This window comes from Pongo pygmaeus, chromosome 21 (genome assembly GCF_028885625.2).
Source record: "Pongo pygmaeus isolate AG05252 chromosome 21, NHGRI_mPonPyg2-v2.0_pri, whole genome shotgun sequence".
Lineage (NCBI taxonomy): Eukaryota > Metazoa > Chordata > Mammalia > Primates > Hominidae > Pongo > Pongo pygmaeus.
In genome coordinates, this window is record NC_072394.2 from 39,769,673 (window position 1) to 39,796,546 (window position 26,874).

The 26,874-nt window shown below is 53.5% G+C and overlaps 1 protein-coding gene across 5 annotated transcripts in view; it reads left to right on the plus strand.

Annotated features, from left to right (window-relative positions):
• The first annotated feature begins 842 nt into the window (after positions 1–842).
• Positions 843–26,874, plus strand: part of SRC (SRC proto-oncogene, non-receptor tyrosine kinase) — a 60,084-nt gene continuing 34,052 nt past the window's right edge. For 2 of the 5 annotated variants that reach the window (XM_054467770.2, XM_054467772.2), the window contains exons 1-2: positions 878–1,220; positions 20,848–20,921. The gene's annotated coding sequence lies outside the window, so the exon portion shown is untranslated. Of the gene's footprint in view, positions 1,221–2,077; positions 2,197–20,847; positions 20,922–26,874 lie in introns of all 5 variants that reach the window. The other 3 variants (XM_063659460.1, XM_063659459.1, XM_054467773.2) reach the window with 3 other exon arrangements.

Consider the following 26,874-nt stretch of genomic DNA (forward strand, 5'->3'; position numbering starts at 1 on the left):
TTGCCTTCCACATTCTAGGGTGCTCCTCCCAGCTCCGCTCAGCAGGGACCTTTGCCCAGGGAATAGAAGCCTGACCTGGCTGGGCCTTAATTTCCCATCTGTGAAATGGGAGAACTTTCAAAGAAGGAACACGGAGGCAGGTGTGATATTTAAAGCTGGACCCAGGCCCACCTTTCCCTGTGCTAGGATTCCAGGACAGGTGAGGAGCCAAGGGTGGGGTGCTCAGCCCCAAAAGGATAGCCCTGAAGCCTGTGCCAGGGGGTGAGAGGGGAGTCTTTGTGGCCTAGAGCAGCATTTCCTCAATGTCCCGTTTTTCTGCTACACTTCCTGCCCTGGTTCAGAGGTACTTAGCCTCTTACTTGGAAGTGTGACTGCCACTCAGATGCCCTGGTCAGCCCCTCCTAAGCAGTAATAACTAGAACTAGGGGACTTCCGATGGGCTGCCAGGGATGTTTTGTCCTTATGCACTTAAAATGAACCCATAACTATTAAAATAAATGTCACTCCTCCCCACCCTGTCCCTCCTGCCGCAGCCCCTACTTTGAGAAACTCAGGTCAAGGCTAAAGTCCGAGGCCTGGTTCTTGTCAGTGCCTCAGTTTCCCCATCTGTAAAGTGGGGCGATCTTCTGCCGCTCAGGCCAGGTGGTGGTTAGGATTAAACCCTGAAGTCGACCTGAGCAGCTTAGCATGGCGCCTGGCCCAGAGCGGGCGCTCCACGCCCGTTGATATTATTACCAATCGTGATTTCGGGAGAGGCGGATCTGGGGCGTAGAGGGTGGGTGGGTTGGGGAGGGCATTTTGGCCTGGGGGCGGATGGGGGCCGCGGGGTGGGGCGCTCTGGCGGAGTGGGAGGCGGGGCTTCTGTGCCCGGTGTCCCCACCCCGCCCGGACCCCCGGCTCGGGCCGCGCCTGGGTCTCTCCCGGGTCACCGGCGGGGAATCCGTCCCCGCGCGCTTCCTCCTTCCTCCTCCTCCCGGCTGCCTGCCGGGCCCCTCCTCCCAGCTCGCGCGCTCCCTCCCTCCTCTTCCCCTCCCCGGGCCGCCGCCGCCGCCTCCTCCTCCTCCTCCCTTTCTCTCTCGATCTGTCTCTCCCGGCCCGGAATCCATTCCGGCCTGGGAGCCGGAGCGGCCAGGCCGCCGTCTGCCCGACCCGCTGGCCGTCCCGCGGTCCGCCCTCCAGTGCGTCCGTCTGCCGGTGCGCCCGCCCGCCCGCCGGCCCAGGTGAGCGCCCCCCGCCCCTCCGCGGACCCCCCGCCCCGGCCAGCGCGGGGGAGCCCCCGCCCCGGACCACCCTGGCGTCGGATCGCGGGCCGGCGGGGACTCCTGTCCACCCCCCAATTCCCAACCCCCCGGGCCGAGCCGCGATACCCGAGCGCCGGGCGGGCGCACGGGGCCATGCCCGGCGCGGCCTTTTGTTGTGATGCCGCGGGGGGAGGGGGCTGGGCGGGGGGGCGCAGGGGTCCTTGCTGGTGGGGACCCCCTCCAGCTCGTGCTCCCCATAGGATCCCTCAGAGAAGCGAGCGAGCTGGGCCCTAGCCCCCGGGCCAGGTCTAGGCCAAATCTGAAATCTGAGCCAGTCGGCGCCGCCTCTGCCTGGGCTGCCCGGCCCTGCGCCCCCCGGCCCAGGGTGGGAGGTGGGGGGATCGGCAGGGCGGGCTGAGGGGCCCCGGGGTCAGGGCACCAGGCCGAACTGCCAGGACCTCCCTGCCCTCGTGGGGCCTCGGGTAGGGCCTGGTGCTGCCGGCCTGGAAGGGACTGGGCCAGACTGCGTTTGGTCTCCACTGCCCACAGCCCCCAGCCTCGCCCCTGAGCAGGCCCAGCCACCAGCCGGCTCAGAAGTTGGCAAAAGTTTTGGGGGTTGGCCACCGGGCCAGGTCCACCTGCCTGCCTGGGCTGGGATTGGGGGTGGGTTTGAGTCCCCGCCAGGGCTGCCACTTGCCCTGCTGTGTGTCCTCAGACAACTGCCTGCCTCTCTGAGCTGGGTTCCTCATTGGTGGCAGGTGGGCCTGGCTGGAATTGCTGGGCTGGTGGAAGGATGGGGTGAACAGAAGGGGCTCACCTGTGTGGTATCCTTTCAGCCCCTGTGTCCTTCAGGTGGACTTAGGAGTGGACAGAGCCAGTGTGTGCCCCTGGGCAAGGCCTCCTGAACTTCATGGACTCTGTACAATTTGGGGCAGTGGTTGCTGGGTCACCTGGGGTAAGTCCAGGCCCAGCCACAGCCACAGTGCAGCTGGGATCAGACTTGGTTTCAAGGGTGGGCCAGGCTAGTCCTGTTGCAGACCGTCTTCTCAGCCCCCTGGCTGGGGGATCAAGGCACTGAAGATTCTTGTCTCACCCAGTGGCTTGGGCCAAAAGACTGCCCCTCTAAGTCCCCATACGTGAAATGAGAATCCTCAGGGGAAGATTCTAAGCGCTTCTGCAGGTAGAGGCTTGGTGTGTAGTAGATGCTCAATAAATGAATCGTTCACTGGACACACTGGCTGAGAAAGATGGGTGAGATGTGAGATATGAGGTTGCTGGCTAGTTCATTCTAGAAGAGGATGGGTTGGTGCCTTGAGAAAGAAATAGCCCTGGCACCGTCCTGCCAGCCAGCAGCTGGGTGACCGTAAGCAACTCACTTTTCCCTTCTGGCCTCAGTTTTGCCACGTATAAAACTGGGCCAATGGTAATGACAGCTGCCAACATCTACTGAACACCTTTTAGGAGGTAAGGACTCTTGTTTATCCTCATTTTGCTGATGGGGAAACTGAGGCTAAGACAGGGGAAGTGACTTGACCAAGGCCCTACAGTTGGAAGCTGGAATGAAAGCCCAGACCTCAGAGACCACAGTCTGGCTGTCCTTGCATCCCTCCATTGATGGAGCAGTGGAGGTTCACAAGACAGGACTGCACATACAGCAGTGTTGGAAAAGACTGTTCTGCTGAGGGATTGAATGAAAGCCACGAGGCCTTTTTGGTGATGTGGTGATGTGGTCTTTCCACCCAAGGAAATGATTTACAGTGTGTCACCTCTCTCAGCTGACTGCCTGCCTAGGCCCTCCCGCGTGCCCCTGGGCCTTTGCTGCTAAACTGTGTCCCTCCCAGAGTGCCCTCTCCTCCAGGTGCTGCTTATCTGCCCTTGCCCCACCAGGCTTAGCTTAGGCCCATCTCTTCTAGGAGGAAGGCCCCTGGCTCTCTCTCCCTGTCCCCTAGCTCTTCTTGGAGCATGACTTATCCACAGCTCAGCCTGGTTCCTGCTTTTGCTTCTCTGATTGTGACCTGGGGGGTGGGGTGGAGGGATGTCTGGCTCCCCCAAGCCCCAGGAACCAGAGAGGAGATGGCTCAGTGACCTGTTGAGGGACCTTCTGCCCATCTCCCTGGTCCTCAGCTGACCCCATTTTCTCAAACCTCCCCATATATAAGCATTTGTGACCCCTGTATTGAGCACCTGCTGTGTACCAGGAACTTGGAACTCGGGCTGAGCAGTATTGTGCTGGGGTTAGCAGGGAGTGGGAGCTGTGGGAGTCATGGAGGCGTCTAGAAGGTGGCAGGGCCTGAGCTGAGGACGAGCAAGAGTTCACTCAGCAAAGAAGGGGAAAGGGAGCTCTTTTTTCCCTTCCCAGGGGCCCCGGGGTGGTGGGGTGTGGTCAGCCTGGTTGGATACTTGCTGGGGAGCTGGGAACAGGTTCTTGGCCTCCCAGAAGTTTGAATCTGGAGGGTGAGCAAAGTTGCAAACAAGTTGCCAGTTGAGTTACTATATAATCACAGATATGATAAGGGCTCAGGGAGAGAGGCCTAGGGTACACAGCAATCTTGAAGGAGGCATGTAGGGGTTGACCAGGCATGGAGTTAGGGAAAGGGCTTGCCAGGCAGCAGGAAGTACATGTGCAAAGGCCCTGAGGTATGTGCCAAGACGTGTGCTGTCATGGAGAATAAGTGGGAGAAGCTGTGAGGCTGGAGCGTGCACAATGAAGGGGAGTGGGTAAGAGGTAGAATGACGGGGGTGTATCAGCAGGGCCAGACCATGCTGGGGCCTTGTGGGCCCTGGGGAGGAGTTTGGCCTTCATCGTCACACAGGGGGCTGATTGGTGTCCCCTGTGTGAACAGCCCCAAGCTGGAGGCCAGAGGTACAGAGCTGACCAATAGAAATAGATCTGACGATAGAACTAGATCTGTAGGCTGAACTCCAAAATTTTATGGAGGCCTAGATCAGGTCTCAAGAGGAGCGGGTATTTGAGGCTGGGCTTTGGAAGTGGAGTAGGAGTTCACTAGCAGCAAGGTTGGAGAGGATGAGAGCCGGGGATGTGGGAAGTGCAATGCCAGGTGGCTGGAAGCTGGGAGTGAGGTGTGGAGCAGGGAGGGGTCAGCCCGAGAGATGGGGACCAAAGGTTTGGTAAGGGCTCAAGAGTCAGACAGGCCTGGGTTTATGTTCTGACCGTCCCACTTGCTGTGTGTCTTTGGATCATTTACTGTATCTTTTGAGAGACTTAGTTTCTTTGTCATGAAAATGGGGACAATAGATGTCTCCTCGTTGGATTAGGTTTAAAGGAGGGCTGTGTGCCCAGTGTCTGGCACCGGTAGGTACTTGGCAAATGGGACCTGCTTTGCGCTGTTGCATTGGACAGGTCACCTGGCCTTTCTGGGTCTGGCCCTGCTAGCTCTGTGGTCTAAGCCCTTGCCTGGGTGATCTCATTGAGTCTGAAGGTGCCGGTTGGGGCAGGGCTGGCTCAGGAGAGGATGTTGGCAGCCAAGGCCGCCAATATGCAGGGTGACTTTGAGTCCTGCCCTGCCCTCTCTTTGCCTTCTCTGTGTGTGAAGAGGCTAAACTGGGGAGAATGCCATGCGTCTAGCCCAGCCCTGCTTCTTCAAAGCCTGCCTTCGCTGTGATTGGTTCAATTTTCCGGTTGTAAGTACTAAGACCCAGGAAGGGAAAGCCACTTGCCTAGGGTCTCCCAGTTGCCAAGTGACAGGGCTAGGCCTTGGCTGTAGGGCTCTGGACTCCTAGTCCAGCAGAGCCACTGAAAAAGGCCACAACTTCCCTGCTCTGGGCCTTTTGCCGGAGCTTCATTTCCTGCCTCGGTGTGTGTCCCCACATCTCTATCTCCCTTCGGATTCCCACAGCCCTTTCCTTCCCCTCCATGGCCCCCACCCCTTATCTCCATGGGAAACCCCTCTGGCTTCCCCTTGAGCTCCTGGGGGCCACTTCCTCTGGGGAGCCTCAGTTTCTTCATCCCTGAAGTAGGATAGTGAGTCATGGTCCCCAGGATGTCCCAAGAGGACAGAAATAAAGTGCTTAGCACACATTAGGGACTCAATTAGTGGAGGCCGGGGAGGGCCAGGCACCTGCTCAAGTCCTGCCTCTGGCAGCTGATGCCCTGTCCTGTGATTCAGTTTCTGAAGCTGTGAAATGGGCCTAGGGCTTGTACCTAGTAAGGCTAACAAGAGGATGGTATGAGGCTGTACCTTAGGTCCCCACCTGGTGGCTGGCTCCGTGTCACTGTTCCTGGGGGAGGGAGAGCCAGTAGAGGCCTCCCCTGTGTTCAAGGCCTCATTCCCTGCTGTTTGTCCAAAGCCAAGTCACTTAGTCTCTCTGAACCTCAGCCTCTGCACACCTCCCTTGTGAGAATTAAATCAGCTAATGTATTCCCAGTGGCTCAAATCTACTGGGTGCTTAGAAAATTTTATATTTTTCTTTCCCCATTCTCCTCCCTCTTGGGGACTCAGATATTATCTAGTTTAGGGAAGCCTCTGGGCTTTCATCCCCCTGGCCTAGAGTGCTGTGTTGAGAAGCATTCTGAGGCTCAGTGTTGGCTTCATGGGAAAGAGTGCTGTGATAGATTAGTCATGTCTGCCATGGGCAGAGGATAAGAGAGTATTGTATGTGTGCCATGAGTTTGTCATTCTTGATCTATTCTGACCTCCTCCTTTCACAGATGGGGGGATTGAGGCCAGAAAGACCCAGGGCAAATCATCTAAACTGGGAGAAAAATGCAGAGCTCTTGTCTTCGATCCAGGACTCTCCCCAGCCAGCCAGCCTCCTCCTTCCCACCGTACAGCCTGGTAAGGCTGAGTCAGGCATAGATGACTGGGGAGGATCTCAGAACTGGGAGCCAGACCTCCGTCTCCCTACTCCTTGCTCTGGGTCCTTGGGCAAGTGACTTTCCCCCAACTTTGGTCTGTTTGGTCCTCCTTCTCCCTTATAACTACCCAGAGAAGTTCCAGAGTAAAAGGAGAAGCCAGAAGGGAGGAGAAGTTGAATGATCTTGGCCAAATCCCTTCCTGTCTGGTCCTCAGTTTCCTCATCTGTATGGTGAGGACTCCTCCCACTGAGGCTCTGTGATGGTGATCCTAGCTGGGGAGTGCTCCAGGGGCAGGCCCAGCGGAGTCTTCTTTGGTGCTCATGTAGGGGTGGGGATGTCTGTGGTGGGTGGGTGGTGATATTTGTGGACCCACTGAGAAACTTTAGGAATGGGTTCTCTTGAACCCTTGGACCTGCTGGGCTATGAGGCTGGCACAGGCAGAATCCAGTTGCTGGGAGTGGAAATTGAGCTGGAGTGGCCTGGGGAAGCATGGCCTCCCTGCTGGGGTCTGATTAGCTTCTCTTAGGCTGCTTTGCCCAAATTCATGGCCTTGACTTTTACCTTGTCTGATGTCGATATCTTCATGTCATGCCCTTCTGAGCTGGGTCATAATAAGGTGACCCATTGTGTCCCTTGCTCCATCCTGGGAGCAGTCAAACTCTTATTCCTGTTACACAGAAGAGGAGACTGAAGCTCAGAGAGGCTAAGAGCTGGGGCCACAGGAGTGCAGCAAAGTGAGGTGTGAGCCCAGACTTCTGGCTGTTGAGTAATTTGTGGGGATCTGATTCTTATTAAGTGTGTACCCAACGTGGCTAAAACTTTTCCCAGGTGTAGGAGGGGTGTGGTGCTGGGGGCAGGTGACTCTGACTCTCTGGGTTCCAGCTCTGGCTGATGGATTCCCCAGTCGGACCTGGAGTACTGGGATCTTGGGTGCTCAAGGATGCTTATGCCATAAAGGGTAATGGAAGTAGCAAAGCCTTTGAAGCCAGTTGGTTCTGGGTTCAAATCGTGGCTTGGCCACTTGTTTGCTGTGTATGATTGTACAGCTTAGAACCTCAGTTTCCCCATCTGTGAAATGGGGATGACGAGGCTGGCACCAGCTTTGACAAGATGGCATGAAGATCCGATGAGCCAATGTGTGCCAAGTGCTTGGGTGCAGGGCCTGCACTCAGGAAGTGTGTGATATTTATGAGTGCCTGTTAGAAAGGTGATTCCCTGATGAGGCAGGAATCCTGGGCCTCTGCAGGCCAATTGATCCGGAAATCACCAGGGCAGTGACCAGCCACCTTTGTCCGTGGTTGGCTTGTTCTTTGGGGAAGGGAGTGGGGGGAAGATTAACTAGAAACAGACAAGCTTGGTGGCTGGATTGATTGGAAGCCGCCAGCTCCATCCAGCCTCCCTGAGCCTGGCTTCTGCCTTAGCCCTTGCCTGCCTGTGACCTAGCATAGCCTCCCAGTGCCCCGATGCCTCACCCTGGCCTCCCTCCTCCGCCTCACTGAATGGGCCCCTCTCTTCAAAGGTGGATTCTATTTGAGCATCCTTGCCCATTTGACCTGAGAGGTGAGAGCTGTTCCTGCTCTTGTTTTTTGGGAGGCAGCTGAAGCTCAGAGAGAGGCAGGGATGGGCTCAGGCTGCACATCAAGGGCCCCTAGAGGTGCCCTGCCCTGATCATCTCCCACATTTTCGAGCTGTAGCTATCTTCCTGCCTGACCGGGGTTATCGGGCCGTACACCTTTGCCTCTGCAGCTCCCACTGCCTGGTGTGCCCTCCCTCTCAGTACCCCTCCAGTGGCTGAGATGCTTCTGGCTTCAGAAGGCCTTTGTGGCCACCCTCCCGGTCCCACTGAGTCCATGAGTCCGTACCGACCCCACATCCACCATTGAACTTCACCTTGTCCCTTCTTTGCCTTTCCTCATGGCTCTGACACATTCTGCCTTAGGTGACAAGTCATAGGATTCTTTTTGCCTCTAAGGGAATATGGTAATCATCACTCCCAAGGGCACAGCCCTTTACAGTTTACAAAGAACTTTCCTCAGTTACCTCTGTGCATCCCCAGCACCAGCGGGGCTGAGACAGACAGAACCACCGTAATAAGCTTTGTGTGGCAGATGAGGAAACTGTGACCTCAAGTCAGGGTCATACCAGGTGCTCTCTCTGCTTGGGCAAATGGAACTGGACTCTTTCCCCACCGAGCCCGTCTCCTCAGTCTGGAACCCCTCTCCCAGAGCCCTGTGAAAAGCATGACTTATTGTCAAAAGGAGGATTTGGAGGTTCAGAGAGGTAAAGTGACTTGCCTGAGGTCACACAGCCCTGAAGGGACTTGGAGGGTTCCTTCTAAAAATCAGAGAAGAGGTAGATTGGGCCAGTTTTCCTCTCACTTCTGAAGGGAGGACCAGACACACCCGGGACCCTGAAGGAGCAATGAGCCACCATGAGCCCTTGCGGTCCCTTCAGCCAGTGTTCATTCCTCCAGCACGGAGTTGAGCCCTTCTGCAGTGCCAGGCAAATGGTTGTCTCATGCTCACAGCAGCCTCACAGGGTAGTGGTCCTGGCCCCATTTCACCAAAGAGGAAGCTCAGGAGCCAGGGGACTTGCTCAAGGTCATCCAGTGCATGGATCTGAACCCAGGGCCTCCTGGGCATGCCAGGCCTGCCCCACCGCATCTGGGCTGAGCCCTTCTCTGCTTCCACAGACCCTTGATCAGCCCTCCAGCCCTCCCCACAGTTCCTCACAGGGCAACACGAAGACAGGGAGACTTCTCCTCTACCCCCAACGGCTGTCACCCACTAGCTGTGTGGCTTTGGTGAGTCAGTTTAACCTCTCTGTGCCTCAGTTTCCCCATCTGAAAAATGAGCCTAGTGGTAGAACCCACCCCACGGGCTTGTTCCAAGGATGAAGTCTTGTGTGCTACGCTCTCAGCAATGCCAGCACATAGTAAGTGCTCAGTGTGTGTTGTTATTTTATTGTAATTTGTATTAACCTGGGGAAGAAGGGAAAGACCACCCCGTTATCCAGATGGGAAAATGGAGAGAAAGGAAATGGCATCCGCCAGGTCACAATGTGATGTCACAGCCAGAAGTCTCCTGGGGCGCATTCTGCTTTCCAGATGGGGAAACTGAGGCCTAGAACCTGAGAAGAGACTCAATCAAGGTCCTAATTTCTTGCCTTTAGTTTGGGTTGAAGTCTACTTGTCCACCTGCTTGCCCTGGGACTATGGGTCAGTTGCTTTCCCTCGCTGATGCTCAGTTTCCCTATCTGGGAAATGAGGGTAACAAGTGTGCACCCGGTGGGGCTGGGGTGGGGACTGGGTACGGTCATCTCCATAAAGCATTTAGTTCAAGGCCTGGCCTGGAGGCAGCACTCAACAGCTGCAGGGACTGACTTCCAGGACTCAATTTTCTCATCTGTGCCATGCTCTGTGCATGTTGTTGGAGAGATAGTTCCATCTTATCCCCCCAGTGTGTCTCCTCAGTCTCTTAGAAGCCACCCTAGGCAGGGGCAGTGGCAGGGGCCGAGGAGGTGAGGTCTGGCTTTTTATTCTGCCTGGGAGGCCAGGGCTGTGCCTTGTGGACTTTGTCCCTGAGTTGTGCCAAGTCCTCAAGGCTGGGCCTGGTTGGGAGGCTGCACCAATCCCCACCAGGCCTTCTGGGTGCCCTGTGGTTGCCAGCACCCAGATCCTGCCACATCACTGCGTCTGCCTGCCTTTGCTGCCGCGTGCCCCGGGTGGTGGCTTCTCTTTCTGAGCCTTGGTTTTCCCACCTGTGAGAAGGGGTAAGGAGTCTTCCTCACCGGGCTGTTGGGAAGGCTTGATGCGCTCATTCTCCCCATGCCAGGCTTATAGAAAGTATCACTGTTAATGGGTACGGCTGTGAGGACGGGTAGGATCCTGACTGGCAGGAGGGGCGAACAGCATCCTGGGTAGAGGATACACGTGAGCACAGGCTTGGAGGTGGCACAGTTTGGGGAGCACCCTGTAGCCAGGTGGGTGAGGTGGGAGAGGACCCCATAATGTGGGGATTTGTACTGGCGCTGGGTGAAGTGGGCAGGATCTCAGTGCCAACTGTGGTGATTTTGGGTGAAGCTGACTCCCCTGCCCTCTAAACTTTAGATTTCTGTTTGAAGCCTCGGGAGCAGCCTCCTGCCCTCCCCACCCCCACCCCGCCAGGTGTTCCCGAAGGCCCCGGAACCAGATGAGACATAGTTCTATTTGGGGACAATACTGCTGTTCCCGTTTCTCTCCTGTGCCCTAGTTTTAGAAACGGAGTGGGTTTGGTTACCAGTTGGCCATTTGCAGCGAGCTCCCCCCTCCACCCACTCCACCCATACCTTAGAGCTGTGGGCATCACGGGCAAAATAGGACTCAGTGCTGCCACTGGGAGCGGCTCCTGGGCTCTGCCCCTGGGTTCTCTGGGTAGGGAGTTGGCAGCTGGACTCTCTGTTATCCACCGGTGATATCTGGGCCTTGTGATGGGTGCTGGGAACCCTAAGGATGTACTTGGGACATAGCTTATATTCTGGGGGAGCCAGACACAGACCCCAGTCATTTCCCTATGGCGCCACAGGGTAGGTGCCATATGAACTATGGCAGCCCAGCACAATGCCAGGAGAGCTTCCCGGAGGAGGTGATACCTGGCCTGGGTCTTAAAGGGTGAGCAGGAGCTCATGAGGAAAAAAAGAAGGGCGAGGGTGGGCCAGGGAGAAGGGACCGTGTGCAAAAAGGTCTGGGGGTAGGAAGTAGCCAGGCGGTGTGGATAGCCACGGAGGTGGGGAACAGCAGGCCATGTCCAAGGGGGTTAGAAGGTGGCTTGGCTGATCAGGCAGAGCCTCAAACCCTCACAGGGCACTCAGGCTTGGGCCTGGGGGTGATGAGAGCAGAGCAGGTTGAGGCCGGACTCTTGCTGCAGATGTGGAGGACAGAGAAGGATCAGACCGGCCTCAGAGGCTCAATTACTTTTGCCAAGTAAAGGCAGCCCACAGGGTTCAAGACAGGGATCTAAAACCTCTCCCTGGGGCAAAAGGTAGGGGCTGACCTGGGGCCTTGGAGGGAGTGGGTCAGGGAAGACTTCCTGGGGGAGGAGGTACTCTGACTTACCGGAAGGATGGGAGGGACCTCTGAGGGGAGATAGAGCTTGACAAAGGGCCTGAAGGTGCCCTGTGAGCAGCTCCTCTTGGAGGTCCGAGGAGCCATGGAGTCTTGACTTGGGTCAATTGGCTGGTGCCAATGGGTAGAGGGCCCGGGGGCCTGCTCCTCGGGCAGTGAGGAGGGGCTACTGGATGAGAGTAATGTATCCCACATTCTGGGTAGTGCCTGGGTCAGGGTCAGTGTGGCTTCAGTGAGGTGGCCCTGGTGGCCGCACTGAGAACAGATGGGCCTGGAGAGAAGGGGGCACTGGCAGGGGAAATGGCCAGGTCTGGGATGGATGGGGGAGTGATGGGGCGCAGGGTGGGGAGCCTCTGTCCCTGGGTCCTTCTGCCTGTCCATCCTTTCCTCGAAGACGCCTGCCTGGCAGGAAGTGGTGGAGACGTGTTGCAGCCCAACTGGCAGATTCCCAAGGCGCCTGCGGCACTGGGCAAGGGCTCTGGGGTTAGGGCCCGGCCTCCCTTCCTTTTCGGGTAAACCTCACCAGGGCAAAGCTCTCCGACTTGGGTGAAGGGCTAGGCCTGATTGCCTCTATAAAGACCCCCTCTGCCCTCTTGAACCCGGAGGGTCTGGACTGTAGACAGGGAGAGTTGAGAGCCGTGGCTGTTGGCACTGGTGCCAGATGGGCCTGGATTAGAATCCAGGCTTTGTTACCTGCTGGCTGGTAGACCTTGGCCTTTGAGAGCCTCAGTTTCCCCATCCACAAAAATGGGGGTCACACTAGAGCTTCCCTCCTATGGCTCCTGAGAGAATGAAATGATATTATGAGGAGCTGTGCCAGCACTCTGCCTGCCTCATGGGTCTGCGTCTAGAGCTGTTGCCCCAGCCGGCTCGGGGACTGAGACTTGCTGGGTTGCAGGGGGCGGCTTCCGGTCTACCCTGGGCTCTCAGCACAGAGGACAAAGCCCCTTTGTGGAGGGCGGATGGAGCTTGAGAGCCCCTGTCCTTGGGGAGCAGGGGACTGCTTGCCCCTTCTCTTCACTCAGTTCCCCTGGGGAGAAGGAGCTTCCTCAGACACAGAGGATGGGAAACGAAAGTCGGGCTGTGCAGGACAGGCTGCGCTGACTACAGCTGCCCTGGCCAACATCTGGCTGTGAGCTCGGGTGGGCCCTTCTCTTCTCTGGGCCACCTTCTCAGGCAAGTCCCAGGCCTACTGTGGGTGCCCTGCTCGCTCTTCCATCCATCCATCCATCCATCCATCCATCCATCCATCCATCCATCCATCCATCCATTCATGATCAGGTACTCACTCCATGCTAGGCTGTGTGCCTTTGGCCAGTGTCTGTTCTGACCCACTGGTACCCAAGCATCCCAGCTGTTCATTGTTTTGAATATTACACCTGCTGCAGAGTATTAAATTATAGGGAAGACAGAAGTGGCCCCTGTCCCTGTGAGACAGGCTCTCGCACAGTGAGTTATGTCATCAGAGCTGTGGTCGGTCCATGCTAGGAAGCAGAAGTTGAAGATCTTCACTTGGACTGGGGTTTGAGGGAGACTTTCTGTGAGGAAGTGGCTTTGGAGCTGAGACTTGGAGAGCAGAGTTGGCTGGGTGTATCAAGAAACAGGTGGTCGAGGAAGACCTGTCTGAGCAGATGGCCGAGTCCTGAAGACCTGAAGGAGGCAAGGGAGTGAGGGTGTAGGTGCGGGTGGAGTGTGCTGCCGGTGTGGGAACAGCAGGTGCAAAGGCCCTGAGGCAGGAGTGTACTGGCTTCTCAGGGAAGGGGCAGGCGGCCGGTGTGGATGGAGTAGAGTGAGGGGAGGGATAGGGTTGGTGGAGGCCACTGAGGGCCTTGGAGGCCCCTGTGACGACTTCGGCCTTTGTGTCAGGAGTGTGGGTACTGTGGGTGGTATTAAGCAGGAACGAAGGGTTCAAACTGACATTTCAGAAGGGTTCCTTGCTCCGTATTAGCCAGCCTGAGAGGAGGAGGCCGGGTCTGGCTGAGGATGTGGTCGTGGTGGGAGGGAGGGAAGTGGATTCAGAGTGTGTTGGACGTGGGACTGACAGGGCTTGGAGCTGGGGAACAGCGGGACAAGAGGAATCATCGTTCCTCTTTTGGGCAGCTGGTGGTGAAGGGCAGCATCCCCTCACAGACGACTGTGGGCTTCTGGTCCGTGTGGGCCGCCCTCCCCACATGCATCTGGAGATGCGCAGCCCCAGGGCTTCCCCACCTGGCCCTGAGGGCTGGCCCAAGTCCTCTGGGTCCTGCAGCTTCAGCTACTGGATGTACCTTAGGCGAAGCCGGCAGGATTCTACCCATTTTACGGGTGAGAATACCGAGACTGTGAGTGGCACACCCATGGCCTGGGTTACACAGAGGGGCAGGGGTAGGTCTCAGCCTCCCCAGGACCAAGGGGCGCTATGGACTTGGAGAATATGGACTGTGCCCCCCAAATGCCAGCCAATGACTTCAGAGCATACCTGGGACAGTACCTGTCTCAGGGAGATGGAGGCTGCACAGTGTGACTCGGGATGGGGCCAGGAGGCCTGAACTCCAACTTGCCATGTGAATTGGGCCTCAGCTTCCCTTCCTGTGAAATGGGCACAGTAACGGTCCCTACCCCACAGTGCTGGCAGGAGGAGCCGATGAGACTGAGTGTGAAGTGCCGACCTGATGCCCTGCATACACCATGTGTTCAGTAGTTAGTGAGGATTTTGATTACTGTTGTTTTTGTGGGGAGTAAGGGCATGTGTGTGGGCCCAGGTTCTAGCTGTGGTCACCCCAGAGCTGGGCTTTGGGAAGGGGCTGGAGGGCTGAGTGGTCCCTTTTAGGTAACTTAGCACCTTGGGACTCACAGTCCTGGAATCCATACCCAACACCACTTTCCACACAGGGAAATGGAGTCCAGAAGGGCTTGTGGATTCACTCAAGGCTCCCCAGCACCTTGGGACAGATCAGGGTTTCCGTACCGGGTGGTCTCCGCGCAGCCCAGGGCTTACCTCTCCTTGCCCTGTTCAGGCGCCACCCACTTCCAGGCAGTACGCTTCCTTGGAGAGCTTCCAGGCCCCGCACAGGTCCCACTGGGAAGAGATCCAGTCCCCTACAGTGCAGGCCAGGGGCTGGGGTCTGATAGAGGCCTCTTTTCTGCCTGGGAGGAAGCAGAAGAGCGGCCGGGGCTGGGACAGTTGTGCTCTACAGGGCGTGAGTTTGGTGGGAGCTCTGTGGCCCCCCTGCTGGGCTTCTGCCCTTTCTGGGCTGCAGGCCCCGTCCCCAGTGCACCCCTCCATGTCTGCCGGTGTCCGCCCCAGCCTGCCGTCTCCACCCCAGCCCCACTGGCAGAGCCGGTTTGAGTCTACTGTCCCTGAGCATGTTCGCGCCACGGACACGGGACCAGGCATGTCCTGGCTGCCCTGGCCCGCGCACGGCCCCTTGCTCACTCTTTGCTCACTCAGCAAACATCCTCTGGGACCTCAGTTCCTGGCCTGGGCCATGATGGGTGGGGATCAGGGCCTGGAGTTGTCTCAGACTTGCTTCTGCCCTGTGTAAGTCAGGGTGAGCAGAAGCTCTGCCGCAGAGATGGACCAGGCAGGTGGCAGGAGGGCACAGTGGCGGGGCATAGGCTGTGGGACTGGACAGATCTGGGGCCGAGGCCTGCCACCTCTTATTCCTGTGGGGCCCTGGGTGGGGACCATCCGTCGGTCTATCCATCCCACAAATATTTTCTGTGCTCAACAATGTTCTAGAGCTGCAGATAGCAAGGAACCAACCAAAGATCCCTGCTTTTGCAAAGCTCACATTCTAGAGGGGGAGACAGAAAAACACAACAAATAAGGAAACTGCACACACAGCCCGTAAGAAGGCGGTAAGGGCCACGAATCCATAATGCAGGGAAGCGGGTGGGCCTGCTGGCGGGCTCGTGGAGGATGGGTCGCAATTAGATGGTGGCCAGGGAAGTCCTCACACCTCAAAGAAGCTCACAACAAAGGAGGGGAGGAAGGAGCCATGCAGCTCCCTGGGGAGGGAACAGCCAGTGCAGAGACCTCGAGGCAGGGGAGAGCCTGGAGTGCTGGTGGAACTGGAGGGGCCAGGGGAACAGAGTGAGAAAGGGGAAGAACAGGGGAAGAATGGAGGGAGAGGAGGGTGGATCAGGGAGGGCACCTGAGCCATCTAAAACGCAGGCTTTGAACTTCAAGCGAGATGGGGTCACACGAGGGTTCTGGGTGCACCTGGCTGCTGTGTGAAGAGCAGACTGGGGGGTGAGGGTGGAGGCGGGTGGACCAGTGAGGTGGCTGCTGCCTTAGTCCAGGTCGTGGCTGTTCGCTCAGTCTGAGGGTAGTTGTTGGCAGGGTCAAGGGGCCAGGCATTTTTTTTTCTTTGCATCATTTCAGTTAATCTTGCTTTTCCCACTCTATTCTGGAGGCACGTTCATAGAATGAACCCCATGAACCCATCGCTGAGCCAAGCACCACTACCCATGGCCAGTCCCGCCTCCTCCACACCTGTTCTATCCCATCCTATCTTGTGTCATTTTAGAGCAAATCACAGGCATCATATTTCATGTGTGAAATATTTCAGTGTGTATCTCTAAAAGACAAGGACTCTTGTGTTTAAAAAGTAGCCATAAAACTATAGTCCATGTAAAAAATGTTAACAATTTCTTTCTCTCTCTCTCTCTCTTTTTTTTTTTTTTTTTGGTGAGACAGGGTCTCACTCTGTCACCCAGGCTGGAGTGCAGTGGTGCAATCACAGCTCACTGCAGCCTCAAGCTCCTGGGCTTGAGTGATCCTTCCACCTCAGCCTCCCTAGTAGCTGGGACTACAGGTGCATACCACCCACGCCTGGCTAGTTTTTAAAATTTTTAACTTGTAGCGATGAGGTCTCTCTATGTTACCAAAACTGGTCATTCCTGAGTCAATTCCTGACTCAAGTGATCCTCCTGCCTCTGCCTCCCAAAGTGCTGGATTACAGGCGTGAGCCACCACCTAATGGCCTAACTTCTTAATATCAGCAAAAATCCCCTCCTCTCCCAGATATACTTTGATGGTGCAACTGATGTCTCTGGACTTCCCCCTCCTTGCCATAAAGTGAGGTTCATAATAGCCCCCGTTGTCATGCTATTGTGAGATCATTCAAGTAGGATGCCTAGCACAGGCCCGGCACATAGTAGGTGCTCAACAAAGAATGGCTGCTCCTACTCTTTTGACTGATAGCAAACACTTAGGGCACACTTGCTAGGGTCTGGGCCCAGTCCTGTGTGCTTCACAGACATAAACTTATTTAATCTTCACAACAGTCCTTTGAGGTAGATGATGTGTATCACTATTTTATAGGAGAGGCAGTGGAGCCACAGAGAGGTGGAGTAACTTTCCCAAGGTCACACAGCAAGGAAGGGCCAGAGCTAGGTTTTGAATCCTGGTAGTCTAGCTCTTAATCCCTATGTGGTGGAGGCTATGTGAGCCCAGAAAAGGGTGGCGGTCCCTCTCTCAGCTTGTGGGGGGGGCAGGCAAGGTCAGGTACTGCCTGTGGTCAGGCCCAAAGGGTACACTGTAGTTCATGGTGGGTCAGGGAAAGGGGAGGTGGGTGGTGGAGCTTAGGGGAGGGAAGAACATGTGCAAAGGCTTGGAAGCTAGAGGGTAGTTACGAGTTTAAGAGAGGATCAAGGGATGGGAGCTTGCGGCAGGCCCCCTCCATCCGAGTTTGGCCTTGGTCCTGTGATCACCAGGCTGGAGTGTCGATCGTTTTTATCATCTTACGATCACTGTCCCCGGCCTGTCTCGGATGCCCTCTCCTCCCTCTGAGACCTGCCAGAGACCCATTTCATGGATGAGTAAAGGGAGGCTGACCTTCCTGTGACCACACAGCCAGGGGCAGGCCACCTGCAGGCTTGAATGGGGCCAGGGGGTGGGTTTGGAGCTCAGGCTGGGCCGTGTGGAGGGGCCTGGCCACTAGGCGCTCCTGCCCACCAGTGTCCCTGGAGGGAGATACTGCATGGGTGTGGGCGGGGAGGAGGGGGCACTGTGTGTTCCCAGAGCAGCTGGCAGGGAACAGTGGGTGCCGTGGGCAGGGGCCGGCTGGCAGCCGTCTCCACAAGGCACATCAGCCATCAGCCATCAGGGGTGGGGCAGCTGGGGGCTCTCGGGAAGATGACCTACGGCTGGGAGAGAGCAAAACTTGCCACCTCAGTGTTCACTGTGATCCTCTCCTGACAATGTGCAGGGGCAGGGGTGCTGCTGAGGACCTCTGTGTGCAGGTAGAGATGCCGGGGCCTCTGTGTGCAGGTAGAGATGCCGGGGTCCCTGTGTGCGGGTAGAGATGCCGGGGTCCCTGTGTGCGGGTAGAGATGCCGGGGTCCCTGTGTGCGGGTAGAGATGCCGGGGTCCCTGTGTGCGGGTAGAGATGCCGGGGTCCCTGTGTGCGGGTAGAGATGCCGGGGTCCCTGTGTGCGGGTAGAGATGCCGGGGTCCCTGTGTGCGGGTAGAGATGCCGGGGTCTCTGTGTGCGGGTAGAGATGCCGGGGTCTCTGTGTGCGGGTAGAGACGCTGAAGCCCAGGTTAGCTCTTCTTTCTTTCTTTATTTTTTTGAGACAAGGTCTCACTCTGTTGCCCAGGCTGGAGTGCAGTGGTGTAATCATAGCTCACTGCAGCCTCAAACTCCTGGGTGCAAGCAATTCTCCCCCCTCGGCTTCCCGAGTAGCTGGAACTCTTGGGCACCACCATGACCGGTTACATTTTTTTTCTATTTTTTTTGTAGAGATGGGGGTCTCACTTTGTTGCCCAGGCTGGTCTCAAACTCTTGGCCTCAAGCGATCCTCCCATCTTGGCCTCCTGAGTCACTGGGATTACAGGTGCAAGCCACTGCTCCTGGCCGCACAGTAATTCTGATGGAAGCCTTCCACTCAGCCACGTGGTGGTTAGCCCTCAGCAGGCCGGGCCCCAAGGTTTTGTCTCCTCTTCCAGTTTCTCCTCAGCTCAGTGCTTTGGGGCCTGGTGCCCCAAGAATCTTATCCTCAGTGCCATTACCCCCAGCCCACACCCTTATTCCAGGGCAGGGCTTGGCCTTGCTGTGTGACCAAGGGCTGGCAGCCCCCTCTCTGAGCCTTAGCCTCCTCATCTGCCAAGGAGAAGGGCCCACAAAAGCTCCTGGGGGTTGGGGCTGTGACCCCTGGCCTTGTGAGCTGCCCTGCCCACCCTGTTACGGGGCTGCCTGGTGATAGACTCTGGGATGGTTCCTGGAGTGGGGTGGGGGGGTCTGCGAAGCCTCCTAACCCCTCCAACTCACCAGTCCCTAGATGCTGTCTCCTTCTCAGTGACCTCACTCCGGGGCGTGGGGGCTTGGAGGAGGGAGAGATGGTGGGAAGTGGGTACAGGGAAGAGAAAGCCACCCCTTGTGCCAGTCTTTCCCCCATTTTGCTGCTGAGGAAACTGAGGCTGCAGGACTGAAATTGACATAGCTCCCTCGCCTTTCTCTAAGCGGTCCCAGCTGCAGGCCTTGTCAAAGCCATCCCACCTGCCTGGATCACACTCCCTACCCTCTCTTCACAAACCTCCTAGCCTTTGGGCCTCAGCTGAGATACCCTCTCCTCTGGGAAGGCCACCATGGTTTAGGTGTCTCCTCTTGCCCCTCTGGCCCTTTGGAGCTGGAGATGACTGTCCCTGACAAGACACTGTGGGAAGGGCCACCATGCTCTGACCTCCGGCTCCCAGGGGCCAGAGAAAAGCTTCCTGGCCCTGCTCTCAGTTTTGCAGGCCTTCGTGACTTGCATTGAACATATCCCTCTCGGGGTCTTCTCCGGGCCCCCTCCTGCCTAGGCCAAGGGCCAGCAGTGATCCAGTTATACCAGAACACACTCTGGCCAGACCTCGCTCTGAACAAGGCCCTGCCCACCTGGCACCCTGGTCCGCCTGCACCTCTGCACCCAGGCTCCCTCCTGGGCCGCCCTTGCTGTGCTCCTCACAGGGGAGGTGGGGTAGGGTGGGCTCTGGTGTCCCTCGGATCTGGCTGGCATCCTGGCTGTCTGCCTTCTAGCTGGGGCAGCCTCCTGGAGCCCCTGTGGCCTTGTGTGTAAAATGAGTGTGGCCACAGCTTGCTACAGGGCTGCTGGGAACATTGGAGGGGAGCGTGACCCCCAGGCGGGAGGATGTGAGGGGGAGAAGCTGAGGGGGAGAAGTGTGGGTTTCTGCACCCCCATCAGCACACCCCATTCCACCCCCGGCCTGGACCAGAGCAGCTGGTGACATTGGGTTTTGCCAAGAGGAGCCCAGGCTCCCTCCTTGGGTGGTTCCCAGGGGCTCTGGGTGGCCGTCCCGGTTAGGGAGACGTGCAGAGGGTTAGGGATTTTCACTTGGCTGCTAAGAGTTGGGATCTCAGGCACACCATTTAACCTGTCTGTGCTTCGGTTTCCTCATCTGTGCGATGGGGTGATGAGTGTGGTGCACGGCAGGTGCCTGACAAGCGCTTCCGCTCTCCCATCAGGGAGAGGATGGCTGCCAATGGGCCAAGTCCCTGCCCACCGCCTTCCGTCTCCATCCCCGCACAGGCCTGATAATATACCCACCACTGCTCTTCCCTGCCCTGCCTCCCACCTCTCCCCTGCCATTGGGGCACTGTTATCAGGAGGCATTCCAGGACTGGCTGAGAACAGCTTCCACCCTGGACCCTTCTGAGAGGATGCGATCACTGATAGATGCCCTGCCGGGGCCTCCTTTGAGGAATGGGCTCTGGGGTATGAGACGGTGGAACCCAGATAGTTTGGGTTTGCCTCCTGGTGCTGGGTCTTATGAGCTGTGTGACATCAGGCAAGCAGCTCCGCCTCTCTGTGCTTCAGTTTCCTCATCTGCAAATCAGGGCCCACCACAGAGGGTTGGGGTGGTTCACTGAGCTCGTAAGCATGGTGCCCCCCACCCAGGAGCACCGTGATGGTGACGCCGTAGCTGTTATCTTCTGAGGACCAACCGTCCCTCCTCCTTGTGGGGCCCCTGGTTTATTTGGCCTCTGTGTCCACCCCGTGATGAGGGCAAGGCAGGAGGACCCCTCTGGACTTTCTCTTCTCCAGGTCTAGGGGACAAGAAGAGGATGGAGCTGAGAGAGGCTATGTTCAGAAATTGGGAACCTGCTGTGTGATCTTGGATGGCCCCTCTCCCTTTCTGAGCCTCCATTTCCTGGCCTGCTCTATGAGCACGTGGACCTAGCCCCTCATTATCCTTGTCACGATACTTTCAGTAGTTCCTCCCTTGGCCAGCCCAGCCACATGGCTTTTTTTCCCACTATGGCATCTGGGGCGCAGTAGGTGCTCAGCTAAGTCTTGTTGGAGAAGCCCAGGAGTGCACCACTGAGTGGCCGTCCAGGGCTTTCCCACTCCCGGCCTCTTGCTTGTGTGGTCCCCTTTGCCAAGAACGTGGCCCCCATTCATCTCTACTTGTGGAAATCCTTGTCCTCGAAGGCGTTCGCAAATGCTGCCTCCCCCAGGAAGCCTTTCCCAGTTTCTCCCAGCCAGAGGAGATGCTGGTCCTTGGAACACTTGCTCTGAGGCTCTCTGGTGGTCCCTGTTACAGTGCACTGCTGTGTCCATAATAACAGATGAATGGCAAACAGGGACTGTGCCCCTGCTAGGAGCCAGGCACAGGGGGAGGCCCTGAGCTTGTGCTGTCTTATTTCATCTTCCACACCAACCTTGCAAGGTGGATATTAATCCTATTATCCCTCCCTTTACAGAACAGAGAACAGAGGCTCAGAGAAGTGAAGCAACTTGCCCAGCTATGAGAGACAGAGCCAGGATTTGAAACCAGGTAAGCCTGTGTTTTTTCTTAAAAAGGGAAGAAAAAACATCAACACACACACACACACACACACACACAGACACACACGCGCGCGACAGGGAAAAGTAAGTCTCTCTCACACCCAGGTCTCCTTGCCAAAGGCAACCACTTGAAAAAATTTCTGGTGTATCCTTCCAGGGAGATCCAAGCATATATAAGCATGTATATTAACAATTTTTTTTAGCATAATGTGAATTTCAATAATGATGGGAATGCCGGGTGTTGATATTTTTAGCTTCTGCACTTGACTCAATATTATACATTTGCAAAGAATTTTTTTTTTTCTCAGACAGGGTCTTACTCTGTTGCCCAGGCTGTAGTGCAGTGTCACAATCATGCTCACTGTAGCCTCGAACTCCTGGGCTCAAATGATCCTCCCACCTCGGCGTCCCAAGGAGCTGGGACTACAGGCACACGCACCACACCCAGCTAATTATTTATTTTTTTTGTAGAGACAGAGTCTCACTGTGTTGCCTAGGCTGGTCTCGAATGCCTGGGCTCAAGCGACCCTCCTGTCTTGGCCTCCAAAAGTGCTGGGTTTATAGGTATGAGCCATCACCCCTGGCCAGAAATTTCTTTTTTTTAAACAAATGATAGCACACACTGTACCCTGTCCTCAACTGACTTTTTTCTCTTGACAGTGTACCTCAGAGATCATTTATTTGTGCTGCACTTTTCTTGTTCATGGTTGCGTAGTATTCCACTGCATGTATGGTGGTCACACTTTATTTAATTAAGGACAGATATTTTGGTTGTTTCCAGTCTTTTGCTTGTTCTAGACAATTCCACAAATGAATATCCTCAATCATATGCCTTGTGTTCGTGTGTTCTTTTAGGATCAATTCCGCCTTGCAGGGCCAGTGGGTGTGTAATTGTGATCGGTATTGCCAAATTGTCCTTCAGAGAGATTGTGCTGGTGTCACCACACCCTCTGTTCTCCTCACTCTCACCAGCATAGGATGTTATCAAATTTGGGGATAAATTGCATAGGTGCAATTTGCCAATCTGGTAGGTGAACAGTGGCCCCCAGTGTAGTTTATTTGAAAAATGTGTATCTCAGCTTTACTGAGATAAAATTCACATACCATACAATTTATCTATTTAAAGTATACAATTCAGTGGTTTTTAGTAGAGTCACAGAATTGTACAATTGTCACCACAGTCAAATTTAGAACATTTTCATTACCCCAGAAAGAAACTTTACCCATTACAGTCACTCCCCACTTCCCCCTAAACTTCCCTTCCCTAGGCCTAGGCAGCTACTAATCTAGTTTCTGTTTCTATAGATTTGCCTATTCTGGACATTTAATAGAAATGGAATCGTTCAAGGGTGCTCTTTTGTGGCTGGCTTCTTTCACTTAGCATGATGTTTTCAAGATTCACTCATGTTGTAGCATGGATCAATATTTCATTCTTTTTTTCTTGCCAAATAATATTCTATCATATGGATATACCATATTTTATTTATCCATTCATCAGTTGATGGACATTTGGGCTTTCTGGCTATTATGGGTAATGCTGTTCTGGACATTCATGCACAAGTTTTTGTATAGACATATGTTTTTCATTTCTTTCGAGTGTGTACCTAGGAGTAGAGTTGCTAGATCATATGGTAATTCCGTGTTTAACTTTTTGAGGAACTGCCAGACTGTTTTTGCAAAGCAGCTGCACCATTTTACATTCCCATCAGCAATGTCTGAGGGTTCCAATTTCTCCACATCCTTGCCAACATTTGTCTTTTAGATTCTAGCCATCCATCCTAGTGTCTGTGAAGTGGCATCTCATTGTGGTTTTGATTTTTTTTTTTTTTTTTTTTTGAGACAGGGTCTCACTCTGTTGCCAAGGCCCACTGCAGCCTCAAACTCTTGGGCTCTAACAATCCTCTCATCTCAGCCTCCTGAGCAGCTGGGACCAAAAGTGTGTGCCACCACGCCTGGCTAATTTTTTTTTTTTTTTTTAATTTGTCGAGATGGGGTCTCATCGTGTTGCCCAGGCTGGTCTTGAACTCCTGGGCTCAAGTAATCCTCGCACCTCAGCCTCCCAAAGTGCTGGGATTACAGGCATGTGCCACTGTACTCGGCTGTTTTGATTTGTATTTCCCTAATTACTAGCGACATTAAGCATCTTTTCATGTGCTTATTGGCAATTTGTATATCTTCTTTGGAGGAAAGTCTATTCAAGTTCTTTGCCTATTTTTATTGTTAATGTAATCTATTTTTTTTTTCTTAGAGACAGGGTCTCACTATGTTGCCCAGGCTAGTCTAGAAGTCCTGGCCTCAAGTGATCCCCCTGCCTCAGCCTCCCAAGTACCTAGGACTATAAGTGCATGCTACCATGCCTGACTTAATTTTTTTTTTTTTTAATTTTGTAGAGATAGGATCTTACTCTGCCACCCAGGCTGGAGTGCAATGCTGTGATCATAGCTGACTGTAACCTCAAATTCCTGGGCTCAAGCAATCCTCCCATCTCAGCCTCCTGAGTAGCTAGGACCACAGGCATGCAACACCACGCCTTGCTAATTTTTAAAAAATTTTTAGCAGGGGTCTCACTATGTTTCCCAGGCTGGTCTCAAGCTCCTGGCCTCAAGAGATCCTCCTGTCTTGGCTTCCAAAGCACTGGGATTACATGCATGAGCCACTGTAAGATTTTCATATATTGTAGATACAAGTCTCTTGTCAGATATATGATTTGCAAATATTTTCTCCTATTCTGTGGGTTGTGCTTTTACTTTCTTGCTGTTGTTCTTTGGAAAACAGAAGTTTTTAATTGTGATGAAGTGCAGTTTATTTTTCCTTTTGTTGCTTGTGCTCTAGGTGTCGTATTTAAGAAATCATAACCTGGCCAGGGGTGGTGGCTCACACCTGTAATCCCAGCACTTCGGGAGGCCGAGGCGGGTGGGTCACCTGAGGTCAGGAGTTAGAGACCAGCCTGGCCAACATGGTGAAACCCCGTCTCTACTAAAAATACAAAAATTAGCCAGGTGCATTGGCAGGCACCTGTGATCCCAGCTACTCAGGAGGATGAGGCAGGACAATCACTTGAATCTGGGAGGCGGAGCTTGCAGTGAGCTGAGATAGCACCATTTCACTCCAGCCTGGGCAACAGAGTGAGACTCCGTCTCAAAACAAACAGACAAATAAACAAACAAACACAAATAAACCAACCAAACAAAAAAAGAAATCATAATCCAAGGTCATAACATTTATGCCTATATTTTCTTATGAGAGTTTTTTATTTTTACCTCTTTCATTTAGGTTTGTGATCCAATTTGAGTTGATGTTTATGCAGGATTTGAGGAAGGTGTCCAGCTTCTTCTCCCTTCAATTGTCTTGGCACCCTTGTATAAAATAATTGACTGTCAATGTGAGTGTTTCCTTTTGGACTCTGAATTCCCCTCCACTGGTTTATAAGTCTACACTTATACCAGTACCATGCTGTTACTGTTGTTTTACAGTTTTGAAATTGAAAAGTGTGAGTCCTCAAACTTTGTTTTTCTTAAAGACTGTTTTGGCTATTCTGGGTCCCATTACTTTCCATATGAATTTTAAGATCAGTTTGTCAATTTTGGCAAAGAAACTAGCTGGGACTTTGATAGGGAGCAGACCAATTGGGGAGTATTGCCATCTTAATAATATTTAGGCTTCTGAGCCATGAACACGGGATGTCTTTCCATTTCTTTTGATTTTTTTTGGTAGTTTTCGGAGTATAAGTTTTATACTTTTATTAATCTTATTCCTAAGTAGTCTTTTGATGCTATCATAAATTTCCTTCTTAATTTTATTTTTGGATTCTTCATTGCCAGCCTGTAGAAATACAATGTATTTTTGTATATTGATTTTGTACTTTACAGCCTTGCTGAACTCATTTATTAGTTCTACTGATTTTTTGATGGAATTCTTAGGATTTTCTATATATAAGATCCTATTATCTGCAAATAAAGAGAGTTTTACTTCTTCCTTTCTAATCTGGATGCCTTATGTTTCATTTTCGTTCCTAATTGTCCTGGCTAGAAGCTCCAGTACAATCTTGAATAGAAGTGGTGAGAGTAGATATTCTTGTCATTTCTGATCTTAGGGGGATGGCACACAGTCTTTTACCATTAAGTAGGATATTAGCTATGGGGTTTTCTATTTCTTTTTTCTTTTCTTTTTTTTTTTTTTTTAAGACGGGAGTCTCACTCTGTCACCCAGGCTGGAGTGCAGTGGTGCGATCTTGGCTCACTGAAACCTTTGCCTCCTGGGTTCAAGCGATTCTCCTGCCTCGGCCTCCTGAGTAGCTGGAATTACTGGCATCTGCCACCACGCCCAGCTAATTTTTGTATTTTTAGTAGAGACGAGATTTTACCATGTTGGCCAGACTGGTCTCTAACTCCTGACCTCACGTGATCCACCCGGCTCTGCCTCCCAGAGTGCTGGGATTACAGGTGTGAGCCACCACGCCCGGCCTAGCCATGAGGTTTTCACTGCTGCTCTTTATCTGGGTGAGGGGGTTCCCTTCTATTGTTTCTGTCATGAAGGAGTGTTGGATTTTGTCAAATGCTTTTTCTACATGTATTAGAATTATTACATGGTTCTTGACCTTTATTATATTGGTATAGTGTATCACATTAATCGATTTTCAGAAGTTAAACCAACTTTGGCTGGGCTTGGTGCCTTACGCCTGTAATCCCTGCACTTTGGGAGACCAAGGCGGGAGGATTGCCTGAGGTCAGGAGTTCAAAACCAGCCTGGCCAACATGGCGAAACCTCGTCTCTACTAAAAATACAAAAATTAGCCGGCTGTGCTGGCAAGCACCTGTAATCCCAGCTACTTGGGAGGCTGAGGAACGAGAATCACTTGAACCCAGGAGGTGGAGGTTGCAGTGAGCCGAGATCGTGTCACTACACTCCAGCCTGGGCGACAGAGAAAGACTCTGTCTCAAAAAAAAAGTTAAACCGATTTTATATTCCTGAGATTGGTCTTACTTGGTCATGGCGTCTAATTCTTTTCATATGTTGCTGGATCCAGTTTTCTAGTATTTTGTAGAAGATTTATATATATGTAATATATATATTCATTTTCATAAAAGTTATTGGTCTGTAATTTTCTTTTCTTGTGATGTCGTTGTGTGGTTATGGTATCGGGGTAATACCGGCTTCAGAAAATGAGTTGGGAAGTGTTTCCTAGAGAAGAACTGGTATAATTTCTTCTTTAAATATTTGGTAGAATTCACCAGTCCAGCTATCTGGGCCTGGGCTGCTTCTGTGAGAAGATTTAAAATTAATAATTCCATCTCTTTACTTACTTTAGATTTATTTGAATTTTCTATTTCTTCTTCTTTTTTTTTTTTTCTTTTTTGAGACGGAGTTTCACTCTCGTTGCCCACGCCGGAGTGCAATGGCGCAATCTTGGCCCCCCTCAACCTCCGCCTCCTGGGTTCAAGCAATTCTCCTGCTTCAGCCTCCTGAGTAGCTGGGATTACAGGCATGTGCCACCACGCCCGGCTAATTTTTTATTTTTAGTAGAGACAGGGTTTCACCGCATACATGTGGGCCAGGCTGGTCTTGAACTCCTGAACTCAGGTGATCCGCCTGCCTTGGCCTCCCAAAGTGCTGAGATTACAGGCGTGAGCCACCGTGCCCAGCCTATTTCTTCTTATTTTTGATAATTTGTGTTTTTTTCCTAGGAATTTCATCTAAGTTATCTAGTTTGTTGACATAGAATCATTCATAGTAGTCTCTTGTAATCTTTCTTTCTTTAAGGTTAGTAATAATGTCTTCCCTTTCATTCCTGAGTTTAGTAATTTGAGTCTTCCCTTTTTTTTGTGTTCAATCTAGCTAAAGGTTTGTCAATTTTGTTTATCTTTTCAAAGAATCACCTCTTGGTTTTATTGATTTTCTCTGTTGCTTTTTATTTTTTATTTCATTAATTTCTGCTCTAATCT